This window comes from Neofelis nebulosa, chromosome 1 (assembly GCF_028018385.1).
Source record: "Neofelis nebulosa isolate mNeoNeb1 chromosome 1, mNeoNeb1.pri, whole genome shotgun sequence".
NCBI lineage: Eukaryota > Metazoa > Chordata > Mammalia > Carnivora > Felidae > Neofelis > Neofelis nebulosa.
Genome location: NC_080782.1, coordinates 30786966 through 30804299, shown reverse-complemented (window position 1 = coordinate 30804299; position 17334 = coordinate 30786966). Strand labels below are relative to the sequence as shown.

The window sequence follows — 17334 nt, the reverse complement described above, 5'->3', positions numbered from 1 at the left end:
TTTTTAAGATGTAATTAGTATTTATAATCCATAGACTCTAAGTAAAGCAGATTGCCCTCTATAATGTGGGTGGACCTCATCCAATCTATTGAAGGGCTTAGACTTTACAGCAAAGACTGAGGTTCCTTGAAGAAGAAGGAATTTGGTCTCAGGACTGCAACATAAAAACCCTGCTTGAGTTTCCAGCCTGCTGGCCTGCACTACAGATTTCAGACTTACCAGCCACCATAATCTCACAAGCCAATTCCTTAATAAATTTGTCTCTCTATATATATACACACACACACACACGCACGCATCAGTAGGATATATATATCCTATTGTTTTTTTTCTCTGGAGAACATCGACTAATCTAGCACCTGAACACTGCCTTTCCAGTGGAGCAAGGCCTGCTAAGAAACCCACATGTTCTCAGGAGGGCTCTCAGTAGAAGAAGCGGCCAGGAGCACAGTGATTCACGGCAATCCAAAAAAGCAGAAACCTACATATGCAGAAACCCCATTTTAGCACTAAGTTTAGAGGACTGACTACAAATACAAGCTCAGAACAAATCATTTTAAGAAAACTGGATATCCAAACAGAAAGGGTAAGGTTTTGCAGGGTCGGGATCTTAAGATGATTTCATGACCATTTTTAATAATTCAGAAACTGTTTTACATGCTTGACTTTCCTGGATCTTGCAGTATCTCTCAGGAATATAGTCTTTTTTTTAATGTTTATTCATTTTTGAAAGACAGAGAGAGAGCACAAGCAGGGGTGGGGCAGAGAGAGAGGGGGACACAGAATCTGAAGCAGGCTCTAGGCTCTGAGCTGTCAGCACAGAGCCTGATGTGGGGCTCGAACTCACGAATCCCAGGAATATAGTCTTAAACTCAATTCTACTTAAATTCTGGTCCTTTGAGAGAAATGGAATAAAATTTCAGAAGAAACACATCGTATTCTTCCACCAGAGACCATACGATTTCATAGGAGTTTCTTTAGATCCTTGGGTAGTGTGCATTTTAAATAATCCATGTCATTCAGTTGATATTAAAAACAAAGTAAACATTTAAAAATAGTTCAAACAAGTACATCTTCCCTTGATTTTCATGAGCAGGCTCAGAGTTTGAAATGGCATGTAAAGTCTACCCAAAAAAAAAAAAAATCTATTTAGGAATTGCAATCAATCATCTTTTCTCCCCTCCCTGTCCCCCTTAATCTTTCTGGCAGATTAATCTGAAGAACTCTGCCCAACCATCTCATTTCCTGTGTGCACACACCCTGTAGACACATACAAGCAGATCATTATCATTCCGGGAGTGATCACGGACCAAGTGTTATTTTCACCTTCTCCAGCTTTGCACCGTCTCATTCTGAAGACTCTGGCTGTCAGTCTGTCCTTCACATCTTGGTGGTATTTTTAGCACCATTTCCTTTCAGGTCTGCTTTTCTCCTGTCAGAATTTCCCTGGCAAAGAGATAGTTGCCTTCAAGCTTTTTCTACTTTCAGCAATTAATGTTCAGCGGGAAAATTCGTAAGTCTTAGTAGAGTAGCCTCAGTTATCTGCTACATCTGCCAATGATGATGAAGATGAAGCGGAGGGGTATGGAGAAGGAGGAGGAAGAGAAAGTGGCAGTAAAGAAGCAAAGGTACCTGCAAGTTTCTTGCAAGTATGATCTGAGTCTTGCTCATCTTTGAATTCCTGCCTCTTAACATCATGCCCAGCACAGAGCGTGTACTTATTCAATGTTTGGAGATTTAAAAAATATAAAGAAAATGAACAAATGGAAAAGAATGAAGTCTGCAGAGAGGGAAGAAGAAAAAGAGGGAGGGAGGGGAGACGGAGGAAAGAAATATGAACTAAACCTGGAAATATAAGGAGACAGTAAATAAAATAGTTTCTAGAGTCAGAATGACTGGTTTGAATCTCATTTCTGGAATTCACTAGCTGTGTCACCTTGGACAAGTTTATTAAGCTTTCTAAGCTCCAACTTCCTCACCAGTAAAATGAGGATTATTATAGCACCTTCTTCATTGGGTTGTTCTGAGAACTAAGTGTAGTAATACATGTAAATAACATTCCACAAATGTTAATTACTATTATTTCTTTATCATCACCATCAAAGTCATTTTTACCCATTAATCTTGAACCTGGGTCTCTTCTTACAGAAGTATCTTGATTTGGCAACCACTGAAAATTTAGAAGTCCATTTTGCAGATACTTATAGCTGTCACTCAAGAGGAAATTCACCCAGTCGATTTCATATTCTGACAGTGCTTCAGGACATGGTGGAGTACATTAAGAACTGTTGCATTCTGATATTTTAACCAATTAATGTAACATTTCTTCTGAATGCTCAAGGCACAACCTAGGAATGTGAAGCAGATGAATCTTGTGTCACAGTTTTAGTCACATTACAGTGAATTATACTCCCTGGGTTTACAAGGGAATGTTCCCTTACATCCCAGAATATCTCCAACAGCCAAACCTGAACAAGCTTGGCAGGGACCCAGGACTCATGGGTACTTACTCACCTGACAAGCAATCACATTTCATTTGCAATAAAGAGGAATTCCCTTTCTGATGACAAATGTACTTCAGGGACACACATGCTAAGCTGGGCACTGTCTCATGACCACTCAGGGGAACTGACCCAACAAGCTTTCCCAAATAGCAGGTAAACATCAGTCCCAAGCTATTCATCCGTATCCTCAAGGAAATGAAGGCAGAGGAATCAGGGAATTTCTAGGCAAGAGCAGAGATGGGAAAAAACAAAGGGAATCATTAGGTCTACGTTTTAATCCCATGTCCATCCACCATTTTTTCCTTCCCACTCACCCACCCAAGAATAAAATATATAATTTCGGGGAGGGGGGGGCGGAGGCAGGGGGAAGACTGGTGCTGAATCACCATCTACTCATATGCTTGTTTTACAAAATTACTACCCTAAGGTTATAATGTTTTATAGGTGCTTGGCCCTCCTCTTCCCTCTCCTTTCCCATAGAGCAAGTCTAATCATATAACCTTTCACCCAGATCTGAATCATGGGTCTAATGATCAAGTTTATTTTTTTAAGTGAAAGAAAAAAAATAATGATCATTTATGTTGTGGAACACAGAGTTTACAGACTGCAGAAAACACATGGCTGTTAATGTTTGATTTTAACAAACCTTGTTCCAAATCTGAGATTCCCATCACTCCAATAGTCTCTTTCTTTGAAATTCCAGGAATAAAGCTATGAACAACAGCAGCTCATCTCAATTGCACATAATAAGTATAATGACAGCATTTGTATTTGATAAGTTAAATTCATAAGCGAGGAACTCTATCTCCATTTACAAGAGTTAAAAAAAATGCAACCCAGTAAAGAGCAGCATAACAAGAGAGAATTTTCCTTGAACATAGACAGACTGGTTAGGGGCTCCTGGGTGGCTCAGTCAGTTAAACATAGACAGACTGGAAAGGAGCTTACAGAGGAAGTCCTGGCCTCAGGAGCTTACCTAAGGCTGAGACGTGGTCAGTCAACCCGGAATTCACTAGCTGTGAGTTTCCTGAAAAATGCCCATCCTTCTGCACAATGCCAAACAAGCTCAGGTTTGGAATCACAGCCCCAGAGACTGTCTTAGTCTGTTCAGACTGCTATAATAGAAATACCATATATTGGTAGTTCACAACAAACATTTATTCCTTACAGTTCTAAAAACTAGAAGTCCAAGGTCAAGGATCCAGCATATTTGGTGTCCAGTGAAGAGTTCCTGATTCACAGATGGCTGTCTTCTTGCAGTGTCCTCACACGGTGGGAGGGGCCAGGGAGCTCTCTAGGGTGTCTTATATAAGGACACTGAGCCCATTCATGAGGGCTCCACCCTCATGACCTAATCACCTCCAAATACCACCATGCTGGGGGTTGGGTTCCTACATATGAATTTTGAGAGACATGAACATTCCATCTATTGCAGAGACTGAGTCCCCAGACTCGCAAGTGCTGGATGAACCTCAGCAGTTCACTAAAATGTGCGGTTGCCTATTCTTTCCATCTGTGAAATGGAGATACTACCCACCTCACAGCACTGTTATGGGAACAAATTATTTCATGTATGAGAGCACCTAGTAAACTAGCAAGATAACGTTTAGCTAGAGCAGTTGGGGAACACATCATGACAGAGGGAGGCTCCAAACTGAGTATTAAAAAAGGAGCAGGGTCTCAATAGGTAAGAGAACAATGTGACAGGTAATAATCATGACAGCAGCAAAGACAATACAGATACAAGGGGTAAATTAGACTAATAGTTGCAGGGAAGAGTGCTGCAGTCATGGGACATAGGCCTTTGTTTGATCCTTCTGTCTGGAGGTCCACAAGAACCTTGGGATTAACATTTCACAAAGTTGTACTTTACATAAAAGTTTGATAAAAACTTAAACCACACAAAATGCTAATTTTCCATAAGACATGCATTTTCCTGCCCAATTTTACTGACAAGCAATCTTCCTCATAACTATGCACCCTCTAATTAGTGTCTCAAGTCACTAAACCAAAGGTTCTCAAAGTGTGGTCCCCAGGCCTGCAGCATCAATCACCTGGCACGGTGTAGAAAGAATCATGGTCCCCCCAAAGATCCACATCCTAATCCTTGCAAATATTTGTTTCATGGCAAAGAGTAATAAAATTTCAGGTGAAGTTAAGGCTGCTAATCAGCTCACTTTAAAACAAAAAAATTATCCATGTGAGCCCAATGTAATCCAAGGATCATTAAATGAGGAAGAGGGAAGCAGAAGAGTTAAAAACCAGACAGAGAGCAGTGCGACTCAACCAGTCCTTGCTGGCTTTGAAGATGGAAGACAGCCACAGGTGAAGGAATGCAAGGAGCCTCTAGAAGCTGGAAAATGCAAGGGAACAGATTTTCCCTTAGGGCCTCCACACAACCCTGCCAACACCTTGATTTTAGCCCAGTGAGACTCACTTTGGACTTCTGTCCTACAGAACTGTGGAATAATAAAGTTGTGTTGTTTTAAGCAGCTATATTTCTAATAATTTGTTACAGCAGCATTAGAAAACTAATACATCTGGAAAGTTGCTAAAAAGGCAAATTTTCTGGCCACAACCCAGACCTACTGAATCAGAAAATCAGAGGGTGGAGCCCAGAAATCTGCCATTAAACAAGCCCTTGGGGTAATTCTGATGCACACTAAAGTTTGAGAGCCACTCACTAGACTAAGCAAACACATTCAGGCAGAGATCCCCAAGAAAAGTCAACACTGACAACTGATGACTTGATCAACCATGATAAAATCTACTAGTGCTATGTCCTGCCTTGACAAGCATAGAATAGGAAACCCAACCAAATCATTGGTGATTCAGATTCCTTCAGGGCCCGGGGTCCTCACTTGGAATAGCAGTGATAAATGTGCCCTAGTCCAAGACCTGTCCTGGAAGCTCTTGTTAAAATTCATTTGTGATTCCAACTAGACTTTTTTTTTTTTTTTTTTTTTTTTTTTTTTTTTTTTTTTTTTCTTAAAATCCTCTCTTTCTCTCTGCACAATAATTGAACTGTTTTCCACAGTCTATTCCTTTTTTTTTTTTATTTTTTTTTTTTTTTTTAACGTTTATTTATTTTTGAGACAGAGAGAGACACAGCATGAACAGGGGAGGGGCAGAGAGAGAGAGGGAGACACAGAATCTGAAACAGGCTCCAGGCTCTGAGCTGTCAGCACAGAGCCTGACGCGGGGCTCGAACTCACGGACCGTGAGATCATGACCTGAGCCGAAGTCAGACGCTTAACCGACCGAGCCACCCAGGCGCCCCCCAACTAGACTTTTATAAAGGGTGGAGTCATTTGCTTCTTTCTCACTAAACTTGAGTAATATTGGGGAAATGTGGGTGGGTGAACATCCAAGTAAACTGAGGATTTATGAGGGCTTGTTCCAGGAGGGAGAGGGCGACTTAAAAAACTCATAGATGTGGAGGGCTGGGGGTTCTCAACTGTCCATGAAGCTGGTTCCTCCATCTTGAGTGTAGGTCTGCTCATGCCCACCACCACAGCACTGCCAATATCTCTAATGACAAGGACCTCACTACCTCCCATGGCAAACTATTCCATTCAGAGAAGGCTCTAATTTGTGAGATCTGAATTCCTTTCATCTGGCAGCTGATTTTCTTTGGACTTCACGCTTGATTTCATATTGGCCTACACTGAATTATTTGAAGTCTCTGATGCCCACTCATATGCAAGAACAAAATATGGCTAGGTTGTAACCTCCACTGCATACATTGAGTTGTTTTCTCAGCACTATTAGCCTCTACTGACCTCAAAGGGAGGCATGTGCGTAAGCTAGGCAGGAGGTAGGCATGGACCCGGTTAAAGGCAAAGTGCTTTAAAAGCCTTTGATGAAAGGCATTAAGGCTTGAAAGGGTTGTTTCTGAAATACTACACCTCCCTTTTAAGAACTCTTAAGATCTGGAGGGTGATACTCTCTCACCCCAGAAGAATTCAAGCATGAATGTTCTTAGAGCCTCCAATTAAGAGTCCAATTCCATCTCTCCAGATGCTCATTTCCACCAAAATTACCTAGTTGATTTTTTTTTAAGAACAAACAAAAACAGGCTGAACAATATCTCAGAGTTAAATAACCACTAAATGGGTGTTGACAAATTAAGATATAAAAGCCCAATAGCTCTACTTCATACATATAACTATAAATGAAAAGAAAACCCCAAACCATTCTTGCATTACATATTGATTAATCCAACTGTTGTGTGCATCTATTATCTGCCAGCCACTAAAATAGATACATGATGATGAACTAGACAGACACAGTGCCTGCCCTCTTAAGGCTTAAAGACTCCATTTGAACATCAACTCGTCTGTATTCCTATGGTCCTGGGGCATTAACATTCAGTTGTTTCTATCATTTATAAAGTGATATAAGGAAATATGCCTATTGTATTGGAATGCACCTAGATCCTTGAATCAGATGGTTAAATGTTATATATTTTTTTAATGTTTATTTTAGAGAAAGAGACAGACAGAGCATGAGTGGGGGAGGGGCAGAGAGAGAGGGAGACACAGAATCTGGAGCAGGCTCCTGGCTCTGAGCTGTCAGCACAGAGTCTGACACGGTGCTTGAACCCACGAACCGGGAGATCATGACCTGAGATGAAGTCGGATGCTTAACCGACTGAGCCACCCAGGCGCCCCTATGTTATATATTATTTTTAGAGATGGGAGTTGAAAACCCAAGACAAAACAGTCCTTGGATTTTCTGGATGGTGCATGTTAAATACATAAGAAAATCTCATTCTTATCCACTGTTATATTGGCCTCTTTATAGAAATGATGGTTGACTTCAGCCAGGTCACGATCTCGCGGTCCGTGAGTTCGAGCCCCGCGTCAGGCTCTGGGCTGATGGCTCGGAGCCTGGAGCCTGTTTCCGATTCTGTGTCTCCCTCTCTCTCTGCCCCTCCCCCGTTCATGCTCTGTCTCTCTCTCTGTCCCAAAAATAAATAAAAAACGTTGAAAAAAAATTTTTTTTAAAAAAAAGAAATGATGGTTGTCCAAGAGGGGATTATATTAATAGGATGCTTTTTTTTTTTTTTTTAATTCTTACTCTATGTCTTAATGTTGATTCCATCTGCACAGAGTTCAAACTTGGTGGCCAATGTCACTGGATATCAGCAGTAATTATGAGCCCACAGTCTTCTCTGTGATCTCTGCCAACCTCTAGGGGCTGGCCCCCCTCATTCCATTTTTAGCAAAAAGGTATGAACTACCAATGGCTGTCATAGCACCAGCTCTTATCACTACCCCCAATGCTAGCATCATCTGTGGATTCTCCAATATAACCAATCCTGGAAGACCAGAAGATGCTTAAGACATGTGCAAATTCTTCTGTAAAGACGAAAGAGCTGCTCTTCTGGATCAGGATAATAGCTGTGACAGAGATCCCAAGAAGCATCTTATGGAAGAATACAGTATGATCTTTGATGTGGTCTCAAAAAGTCAGATCCTAACTTAAAAAAAAAAATTAAAAATCTGTTCCCTCCACAGCCAACTCTATTAACCATAAACATATAACCATTGTAAATTTGTATTTACAGAGCTTCCCTTAATTCCCGAGTAATGAGAAACAAAAGTACATTACCCCATATGAAGTAGGACTTGTTTATATTATGTTAAGTTTGCCTTTCAAAGAATATTTCTTTAGAAATTCAGAACTTGTGAACTCTTAGCCTTTACTTTTATAGGCTGAACAATACTGGCCTTCTCACCTGTTCTCATAAATACAGCCCCTGCCTCTCCCTGGCCCCTTCCATCTCTTTACCTCCCACCTTCATGCTTCAATTTTATTTATCTCCCCATCCTTCTTTTCCGGCAGCATCTTTTCTTTTCTTGTGGCACAATGCCTGTGTTCAAACACAGAACAAAGTTTGTCAGGGGGTGAATCCATCTTTCTCTCCCATAATGGTAACACAATGCTGTTCCATTTCCAACATGCCTAAATGATGACCAGAATTTGCTGGATCTTTTGCAACCAATGTCTTCGTTGACTCCTGTGCCCTTTTCTAGATTGCATCTGGTAATCCAGAAATGATTAATTCACCTGAATAGCTTATTCTCCCACATATTCAAGACCTTTATCTATTTTGAACAAGAAAATGGAAAAATGTTATGATTTTCATCATGTCACTCCTTGAGATGGCATCTAGGCCAGAAGAAACTGTGGCTGAAACCCTCACTAAAGCAAGCTGCCCTGTCATGGGGGGCACTCGGCAGTCCTGTGGCAAAGCCCATATACACACAGACCACATGGAGAGGAAGCAAAGAGTCTCACCTTGCCAGCCACGTGAGTGACCCACCATCAAAGCAGATCCTCTACCCTCTATCAAGCCTTCAGATGATTCCAGCCCCCAGTTTTGGGTCTTCTAGCTGAGACTTCAGACATCATGGAGCAGAGACAAACCACCCCTGCTGTGCCCTCACCCTCTCTGAATTCCTGGCCCACAGTAACTAGAAGATAATGATAGCTGTTATTTAAAGATACTGGCATTGTGAGGTAATTCGCTACACCAATTGGTAAATATCACAGCATATATGTATGCAAAGATAACTTTTCTTAGAAAAGCAAAAAAAAATTATAATATAAAATTCAAGGTAGTGGTTACCTCTGCATGGGAGGCAAAAAAGCAGGGTAGGATAAGATGATATGAATAATTAATAAGTAATCAGTGAATATCTACATCTTGGTTGGATGGTAATGTTCTTTAACAGGTAGATAGATGAATAACAGAGAGGATCCTGCATAGCCCAATGATGATAGTGTTTCATGAGCAAAAAATTATATTTAATCCATTTTAAGCAGATGTCCAATGATAAGGAAAGAAATAAAAGGGAAGGAGAGAGAAGGGGAAAAGGAAGAGATGAGGGAGGGAAGGTAGGAAGGAAAGAAACGTCGAGAGAAAGAAGGAAGGGAGAGAGGAAAGATGGAAGGAAGAAGTTATTAGGTTACTACTTGGTAAAATTTGAACTTATTTCCATCCGTCACCTAGCACATCTACTTCTGGGTAGAAGGAGCTTCTCCTTAGAGAAGCTCTAGCACTAGGAGACAGGTACAATATTCATATAAACATTTTAGGGGAGAAAAAAAACTAGAAATATACAAATATCCAGCAACTATAAAATGAATAAGTACATGGTGGTTATTCAGGAAGTAGAACATTATACAGTGATGAATACTAGTGACTAACATCATGGATGAATCTCCACTTGACACCATGGATAAATATCTAGAGATGTACAGTCCAACAGAACTTTCTGCAATGCTATAAATGTTCTAGAGCATGATGCTGAGCAGAAGACAAGAAATGACTCTGTATCTATGAAGCTAAAGGCAGACAAAACTAAACAGTATACTGATTAGAAATGCAAATATGGTAGTAAAACTATACTGAAAAGTGAGAAAATATGCAAAATTTACACTGGTGGTTAGGGGAAGCAGGGTGGGGATTCAAGAGGAGCAGGGAGATTTGACAGTTTAGAAATATTCTAAAGTGGAGGGGGAGATCCATAGGTATTCATATTTTTATTCTTTTTTTTAATGTTTTTATTTATTTTTGAGACAGAGAGAGACAGAGCATGAGTTGGGGGGAGGGGGGCGGGGCAGAGAGAGGGGGAGACACAAATCCGAAGAAGGCTCCAGGCTCCAAGCTGTCAGCACAGAGCCTGACGCGGGGCTCGAACTCACGGAGTGTGAGATCATGACCTGAGCCGAAGTCAGACGCTTAACCGACTGAGCCACCCAGGCACCCCACATATTTTTATTCTTAAACTATACACAGACGTTGTACACACTTTCATATGTACTATAAATTAAAGAAATAAAAGATACGAGTACAAAGCAACAAAAGAGGGAATCACCATCCCATGAATGGACTTAAGCAGAATTTCCTTCTGGTACAGCGTTACTCTTTCTCTCTCCAATGTCTCGGAGTCAAATATGCAAGAAACCTCACCATCCCAGGTTTCATCTTGCCCTCCTCTGAAGATTAAAACAAACAAACAAACAAACAAACAAACCACATGCAGCACCAAACCATTCCTTCCCACCAACAGATCTCCAACTCAGCTTTGTGGACTGTCAGTTTATTTAATGCCACATGGCGCAGTGGATGGGGAACTGGATCCTCAGAGACCAAGACTGGGGGCTGCTGAATCACTCCCAACTTCTACGACTTTGGGAAAATCATCTCACCTCTCTGCTCAGCCCCCTCAGAAGAGCCCCTGGGGTTAACCAGCACTGCTCCTTTTTAAAATGTTCTTACGTTGGACTTTTTGGTTTAGTTTCCTTTGAAGAAAAGATTACACCGCTTTAAAAAAAAAAAAAAAAAGTTCAAAAGCCTCTAGACCAAATGATCACTAACAATTCTTGCTGGAACATTTTAGAAATCTGTGTTTTGTGACAGCCACATTGGGCCTGGCACACTGTTAGATAGGTAGATGAAAAGGGACTAAAACTAGATCACAAACCTGGCATCTTACAGAAAAAGCCTAAATGTGTATTGCCTAGAATGATGGATTATTCCGAAAGTTCTCTCAGATTTTTCTTCCTTGTTTCAGAACCCACCTCCTATCCTACCACCCTTACTCCTAGGTATCTGACAGCAAATCTGGATAACCAGTTTAATCACTATTGAAGAAAAATAATGCAAGAGGGACTGTAGATCAGGGGCATTTTCTGCAAGGGGCAGAATTGCATGGGAATTTTCACAGGAGTGCCTGGTGGCCCACAGCCCTCTCCTCTGACCCTGTCCATCCTCTAATGTCTACACTGCTCAGGGGTGGGTTGCACAGGCCCCTCAGCTATTCTGTCTTTAGGTCTTCTTCCTCCACCCATTCTTGGGTTTCTCTTATACTCTGCTATGTCAATGATGTGTCAAGTGTTCCAGATCAGACATTATCACTTAAATCCCTATTTTCTGGGCATGATGAATTTCAGGTACCAGGTAGAGATGCCTGCATGGCACAATCTTCTGTCCATCTGTATACAAAGTCAACCCTGCCGGGGACCACTTGTCCCATAATACTCACCACTGCCTGACAGGACAGCATGGAAGATTTGTCCTCTGGCCAGGATCCCAACATTACTGTCTCAGTAAAAGATTAGCTATTGGGCGTCACCCTACTTTGGGCCACACTCTCTACTTTAACTCATTCTAATTTCCAAACAGTATGCGCCAGTTGTTGTTCTAAAAAATAACAGAAGAAAAAACAGTAATTTTTAGGATATATGAGCTTGTTATATAGACTAATTGATACAGTCTATAGTTCTTCGGACTGGTCAGATTAATGAGAAACTGAAGATTCAATATCACAACGATTTCTGCAAGATGCAATTCTGATATGAAATCACGACACACCCTCTGGAGAAACAAAGGCTATCATTCCTTTTTCCTCTCTTCCCTCCCTTCACTCAGGGGGAATGGAGCTGAACTCCCAGGAGAATCACACAGCCACGCTGTGTCAATTTCTAGACATTCACATTGAGTTTGAAATGAGAAGATTTTAAGTGTTGCCCGTAAAGATAAGTAATTTTCTCCCTGGGAGAAAAAAAATCAGCACAGGAAGAAATCAACCATTTCTGCCTCAGCCATCCCAGAAATTAGCAGTTTCCTCAAATCACAAAAATAAGTTCTCTGTCTGCTCCTATTGCAAAAAAGCATCTTCATTTGTTTATAGGATCACTACTAAACATACTGGCTTCCTCCACCCATGGTCTGGAAAATCATTCTCCAGGATTTTTATAAACAAGTTGAGTGGAGGAGGCTCAAAGCAATGCTCTGTCTAAAGGAAATTACACCCAGCCCCCAAACTCCAGCAAGTATGAACTCAGTGCCCAAAGAATTCAAGCTAATCCACCCCATTCTCAGTGGCTGGACCTGGTGGTCCACGTGCATATCCTCCAATCCAAAGGAAATGGGCACCGTCTCATTAGGAAGCCAGACTATACAAACTGGGATCCCTCCCATTTATCATATTACCATTATGTTCTAAAAAAGGAAACAAGTAATATTTGATGGTTCTCATTTTTTCAGAAATTTAACCCATTTTCCTTTGACCAACATTCTATACCAGCAACCCATGGATGTCCATCCCAACCTCATCTCCCACTGCTCCCTTAGCCTCTGCCAGAACCAAGCTGTTTTAATTTCTATCCCTTATGCCCCTCTCTCCCACCTTACACAGTTCCTACTTGGGATGCATCCCCTACCTCTGAAATTCTTTCCAACATTCAAATCCCAATGCCCGCCTCCTCCTTAAAACCTTCCTAAACATTCCAGCCAGAAATCTCTCTACTTCCTATGAATGTTAGATCTTCTGGCTTATACTCTTCTTAACTTGCCATTTTTACATACTAATTTGCTGGTTGAGATTTTCAGTTTACTTGGCTTGAACTTTAATATAACATCTACCTATCCTAGTTCCCCCACTAGACTGAAGGCTTCAATGTCAATGGCCAAGAGGGTTGCAAGGAAGATACCTTAAACTTTTGTGGATCACCTGTAGCATCTACCACTATCTTTACACAGAGTAGCTGACTCAATAAAAGTCTGTTGATAATGTTTGAGAAGTGAAGATTCCAGACAAAGAAACCCAAAGTATGTTTTCAAACGTAGGAACAGATTCCTCTTTAGTAAAACAAACAGCTAATCTATATATTCACATTATTCCTAAGACTCAGCCAAATCCCTAGAATTAGGTCTACATCAAGTTTGTAGACATTACCAGTATGCCAGTTAAACTCTCACATTTAGGGATAATGGGATAGAGACCCCAAAATCCCCCAGAGTGTCCCTAGGTTTGCCATTCCAACTATATCATGCTTGATCCTAAGGACCTTGGAAAATTCTTGAACTTAGGACTACCCAGAATCATTTTGTCTTTGTCAACCCAAAGTGGGTAATAGGACATCCCTCCCATCTCCCAGTGCCCTCAGAACCCAAAACCAGACCAGTCCTGACTTGCAGCTGTTCAAGGATATCCAGTTTCAGGCATTTACCCCATTGAATGGCTTCCATATTCATTGTTTCATAGGCCGAATGAATACATGAATAACCTGTATCTACTTAATAGGCAGATAATCAATGAGTGGTCCCTATGATTGTTACCTTATTTTGTCTTTGCTGTTTTAATAAGAAGTAGGGCTTATCTAAAGACTTTCTTTGGACTCTAAGTCCTCAGGACTCAAGTTCTCCAATATCCAGGAAAGATATAAGTACATATACCATATAAATAAATATCAATATATCAATATATATTATCAGTAGAAAGTTACCATCTCCTTCCTTGGAAAGAACTGTCCATTGTTCCTCATTTTTCATGTCAAAATATTTTTCTTCTTAATAAATTACTAGTCTAGGAGATAGTAGCTGTCAACTAGTTTTTAATGGTATTACTTGACAAAATAAGAAGTCTGGCTATCCTGTTTCCTCAAAATTATTCAAAAATTGGATCCACCTATAAAATCAAAGCTTGGGAACCACTGGCTGGAGAATGTAGACCTAATTAGTACTAACATGATATCTCTGCCCTTTACTCTCATTTGGACCTTACTTTAAACCATTATTTATGGAGGCACCCATTGGGTACCTAGCATTATACCAGGGGTTGGGATTACAGGCACAATATACAGATGTCATTATCAGTTTGCCTAAGGTCTAGGGAAGAGGCAAGCAGACAGTTATCCTATTTAAAAAGCCATTGTTTCCATGTTCCAACCATGGTGGGTTCCAGAAAAAGGAGCATCTGGTCCTCCAGAACTCAACCTCTCATCCTTTTGAAGGGGTCTGCCTACATGAAGGCATTTGTCCTTTTTTTTTTCTAGAAACCTAAAAATTAGAAGTGGCCTGGGCCTTTCTCAGTCTCCAAGATGCTCTCCTTTGATGCTCAGTCAATAAGTCCCAGGCTCACTTTGACCTTTAAGTTGTATCCTTCAGCTTCAGTTAACATTCAACAAACCAAAACATATCCTCCTTTGTGTTCCATGATTCCTCAGCATATGATAATTTTAATCGTACTCTGTTGCTCTTGAAATATTTCTCTTATTATAAGATATCACCTTTCCCAAAGGAGATTCCAATCAAGACCCAGAAGAAAACAATTAAGGTGTTATTCAAACAAGAAATAAATGGCAGATCATAATCATAAAATAGGGTAATCAAAAGCATCATAAAATTTAATGAGGACACAAGGGAAAAATGATAAAAGGGCTTCTTGTCTACAGAAAAGGTGAGAAGTTCCTCTACTCCAACTTTCAACTTCCACACTCCATACCCTGTGGCTACAGAGATTTTTTTTGGTGACACATCACTTGGATACCTTATAGCAAGTGAGGAGGGATAAGCACAATGACATGTTGATAAGCTGGCTCTCTGAAGGAGAAAAAAAAAATCTGATGTGCAGCAGTTACCAGTTTCCAATGGGGCAAATACTCCTGCTCTGGCCAATTTCAAACTGCTAACGGTTTAGTATAACCAGATAAGAAATTTCTTAAGTATTCAACTACTAGCTTTCATGAGCACGTGTGAATAGCTCCTACACACCATCAGAGGAGTGGCATTTGAGAAGTGACTGCTCCGATCCTCATCAGTTGGTAAGAAAGGCGGCCTTTTGGTGGGGCTAGGTAACTCCCTGACTTGGGTGAGAGCAAGCAAGCACATCAGCAAGGGTACATTAAGTCACTCTTGTTACACACCTGAAGATGAGAACCAATGGCCTTAGGACAGAAGCCAAAGAAAAGTTGATAGTTCAAAGAGGAAATTCCCATGCTCAGCCAGGTGTTGTCCAGACACTGGAGGGCAGGGAGGGACTGAATACAGGCAAGCTGAGGGCACAAAGGGCCACAGAGGGAAGCTGGGGACAGAGAGGGAGAACCTGAGGGTAAGAGATGAGATGAAGATGACAGAGGTTCCCCCCAAAAGCAGCCAAGTACAAAATAGGCTCATTTCACAACTTCACCTTCAACTGATACGTGTTTGTTGAATTGAGTTTCCCGAAAACTTTCATTTGGCTTCCAAGGAAAACAACCATAAAGATATGGTTTTCTGTCCTGTGGTCTGTCCCCCCCAGGAACGTGATTGCAGGAATGTGAACTCAAGCTGATAGCTCCTTTCTACACATATGGAACAGCTTTGGGATGGGAAAAAGATTTTTAAAAGACTGAAAAAAAATCCCTGAAGAGCAACTTGGCTTTTGTTTAATGGGTCTGATTAACAATTTGAGGGAAATGAGAACTGTGGCAAAATGGAGTTTTTGAAATTCTGAATTGCTCCTTAGAACAGGGCTTTACCATTCAGTAGCCTAACTGTGGGTCCCCTGGGCCTGCTAAGGCTCTTAATTTGATTACTTTTAATATAAAATTTTTAAATAAGACATTTTCATTTCAGTGGGATGAATGGATAGATAGATGATAAATAGAGGTGACTATTAAACACTAGGTTTCCCTCCTCTCAGCTCCTACTGGCACCTTCCTCACTCTTGCTCGAGGGAATCAACATCCTCTTATCCGGAGCATTGAGAACTACTAAGATTCTAATTGGAGGCAGATTCAGGCCCATACTGTGGCCAAGTCTGGTGAAATTTTTGCCAGTATCTCTAAGAACCTGTTTGCAAGTCTTCTCACTAAAGGTGATGATTCATGCATTCAAAGTTCAGAGACACAAAGACACACAGACAGAGACACACAGAGAGAGAGACAGAGATGAGATATCTATTTATGTAAAGATATTTATATTAAGGAATTAGTTCACACAATTTTGGGGACAGCAAGTCTGAAATTTCTAAGGCAGGCCAGCAAGTCAGAAACTCAATAGGAATTAACTCTGCAATCCTGAGGCAGAATTTCTTCTTCCCTGGAAACCCCAGATTCTGCTCTTAAGGCATTCAACTAATTAGATGTGGCCCACCCACATCATCAAGAGTAATCTCCTTTAAAGTAAACTGACTGTGGATGTTAATCCCTTCCCCACAATATCTCCACAGCAACATCTAGACCAGTGTTTGGCCAGACAACTGGTCACCATAGCTAACCTGACACATAAAATTAACCATCACAGGTAGGATCCTAGCTCACCCTCTTTGGCCCCAGGCTGGAATTTTTTCTCCACTGCCGTTCTAGTACTCTTGGACCCCATTACCACTATCTGGTTGCACAGATAGTGCCACGGTGGTTGTGTTAATGTGGCCCACATCAGGTCTATTCTCTGTGACTCCTAAATGCCTTCTACTACCCTCTGGTCCTCTTCTCTCTGATATGTTCTCTTGGGAAAGATGACTCTACCCTCCTTTGAGGCTCAGTCTCTTGAATTTTTTGTCCTAATATCTGGGTTCACAGGGGGCACATACCACTACCCAGAGGCCCTCATCAGCCCCCTATGAGGACCCATGAGCATACTCCACTTCCTCCTTCAAAGGATAGTGTCCATTATAGGTCGCTGTGGGCCCTTGTCTGTGTCAACCTTGCTCTAAGACCCACATGGGTCTGCGATTCTTTGGAATCTTGCCAGTCACTAGGGCAGAAGGAAAATGGAAAACCATGCCCTGACTCTTAAAGCTGCCATCTGAAAATGACACTCATCCCTTCCATTCACGTTTCATTGGCCAAACCGTGTCACATGGCCATATGAACCACAAGGGAGCAGAGGAAGTACCACCCCACCATGTACCTAGAAGGAGATCAGCTGGTGAATGTTTGGTGACCAGCACTGACCATTACCCCAAGTTCTCTCAGCTTACCTGCAAAGCTGACGGACACACCTCAAGTGGGCTGTCAAATCTTTTTGGGTTCAGATCGTCAGCCCCTC

General features: G+C 41.2%; 1 long non-coding RNA gene across 4 annotated transcripts in view; it reads right to left on the bottom strand.

Annotated features, from left to right (window-relative positions):
- Positions 1-17334, bottom strand: part of LOC131504941 (uncharacterized) — a 136106-nt gene that overhangs the window by 50042 nt on the left and 68730 nt on the right. The window contains exons 7-9 of one of the 4 annotated variants that reach the window (XR_009258206.1): positions 2515-2725; positions 1633-2348; positions 542-1446 (exon numbers count right to left, since the gene is read on the bottom strand). This is a non-coding gene — a long non-coding RNA (uncharacterized LOC131504941). Of the gene's footprint in view, positions 1-541; positions 1447-1632; positions 2349-2514; positions 2726-17334 lie in introns of those variants that run through there. The other 3 variants (XR_009258207.1, XR_009258208.1, XR_009258203.1) reach the window with 3 other exon arrangements.